Source organism: Penaeus vannamei, chromosome 12, assembly GCF_042767895.1.
Source record: "Penaeus vannamei isolate JL-2024 chromosome 12, ASM4276789v1, whole genome shotgun sequence".
Lineage (NCBI taxonomy): Eukaryota > Metazoa > Arthropoda > Malacostraca > Decapoda > Penaeidae > Penaeus > Penaeus vannamei.
The window spans coordinates 35,901,817-35,904,316 of record NC_091560.1 but is presented as its reverse complement, the minus strand read 5'-3'; positions in this window follow the sequence as shown (position 1 = coordinate 35,904,316).

Here is a 2,500-nt window from a genome sequence, read left to right as displayed (position 1 = left end):
TATCAATCTCTCTTTCTCTCTCTCTTTCTCTTTCTCTCTCTCTCACTATTACTTTTCCCCCTCTCACTCTCACTCACCTTCTCCATCACTCTCTCTCCCTTCATCTCCCTCTCTCTCTCTTTCTCTTTTCATAACCCCATTAATTCACTTGGGGCTTGTATAGTTGCGGTGACATGTAGATATTACGAAAGGAATTATGGATCTGTTGGAAAATTAATGGGAAAATATTTTTTGTTGTATGTAGAATAGGGTTTATGGCTTTCGTAGTTCGTCTATGTGTATGTTTTTGTGTTTGTTTTTATTCTATTTTTTAATCTTTTATTTTATTATCATTATTATTATTATTTTTTAGCGTGTGTGCTGTTTTGTGTTTGTGTGTATGTTTATTCATGTGTCTCTGCGAAGGTCTGTGCATGTTTCATCGAGAGAAACACTAGGAAATACAACAAACAATTCACCACACCCTCACACAAGCTGCCAGTCCTAACTGCTGTAGATAATACAAATTGAACCGAAGGACTGTTCTGTTTCCATTCTTCTTCCCTTATAATCACCGGACTGTCAAACCCTTGGCAATTTATCTACCTGTCTTGTTTCCCCTTTAAATCAGTATCGCCAGATTGAAATTGTCCGTTTCCTTGGCAAATGGAACCAGATACTCATTTCCGTCCTCCTCTGTGTTTTTTCTGTATTTCTCTCCCTCTCTTTCTGTCTCTGTTTGTCTCTCTTTATTTCTCTCTGTCTGCATCTCTCTCTCTCTTTCTCTTTCACGAAGGAGACAGCAAAAGGAGAATGAGGAGGAGTAGCAGGGAGAGGAAGGAGAGAAGAAGGGGGAGGAAGAAGAGGAAGAAGAGGAGGAGGGAGAGAGAAATCTCTATCTAGCTATCGGGCTATCTATCCATCTATCAATCTACTTACCTATCTGCCTACATACCTATCTATGTTTTCGTCTATTTTCAATATATCTGTCTATAGACAAAAAAATGTAAAATGCTCACTAAACGTCGTCACATTTGGCAAAGTTTGCACATGTTCCATCATTATTGGGGAGCTAATCTCGTATCCACCCTTCGTTTCTACCTACGAGGATCCCTCATGGCAAGCCGCCAGGCACGGACACGGCCCATCTCGAGCTCCTTACGACAGATTTGATCGATATGCACAAGTACGGCTTCCTAAGTCGTCCTACAAGCCTCCTCCATCCAAGGCTTTCTTGGATGGAGGAATCCAAAGATTCAGATAGAATGACAATATCAACAGCAAAGTCAAGGTCAGTAACCTTGATATTACCCAGAGTTGCTCCACAATGACTTTGGGCAGTAGCTCTGCCCATTATCCAGACCATACAAGTGTTGAAAAGTGTTAGTGCAAGGACACACCCTTGCCTCAATCTTAAACTAACAGAAAAGTCCGACAGGCCCCCACCACACATTACAGCACTTTCAGTACTGGTATACAGGCTTGCTATTAATCTAATAATCCGTGCTCGAATTCCTCTCAAGCACAGGATCTCCCAGAATGATTCCCGTATTAAATGCCTTCTTGAGGTCTATGTAGGTTGTTAGCAGCCCACGCCTAAGCTCTCGGTGGTGCTATACAGTGACCCGAAGTGCAAGGATATGGTCTATTATGGACTTACCAGGAGTGAATCCAGATTGTTCCAGCCTCCGGGGCCTCAGCAGGTGGTCTCTGATAAATCCTAGAAGGATGTGGGCGAGAACCTTCCCTGGTATACTGAGCAGTGTGATGCCTTGGTGATTGCTACAGTCCTATCAATCCCCCTTCCCCTTCCAGAGAGGGATGACCACACCCCTCAGTAGGTCAGGGGGAACGGTACAGGACTGCCTGATGGCAGCCAGGATAGCATGCAACCCCAACGCCATAGGTTCACCGCGGAATCTTGGCAGTGCCGGCATCCAAGTTAACTGTTGGTGGATCAACCTGTAACGACTGTTCAAAATACTCAGCTCCCGCATCGCAACAGGATCTGAGACGATCTGGCCACTTGCTGAGTGGACTGCAGTCATATGTGAAGAGGGCTTGGTAGACTGGACGAAAGTCAGTTACTAAGGAATGGCCTTCAACCTCCTCTGCAAGACTCCTAATATACTGTTCTTTGTCGCTTCTCAACAGTGATTGAGTTCTGCCCACCTGAGAATGGTGCAAATCCCCATCCCCTGTTAGACGAGCAGCACGACAAGTATCTGTGGCTTCTAGTGTCTTTTGTATTACTCTTGGATGTTCACCAATTATGTTTCGTGCTTGAAGGTGCCCAGAAAAGTACAGGATCTGTGAAACGACCAGAAATTACCTCAGCAAACCACCGGGCACACTCTCTCAGCCTGTCCAAATGAAACGCCCTAGGGTGGTCATTGAACCACTGGAGAGTTTTGAAGTGGACACAGAGTAGCCACAACCAATCTATGGACAGTATCACAGGACTCGGCACTCCTATGCACCCTGCATAGGATCCTCTAACGAGTGATAACGAGGATGTGGC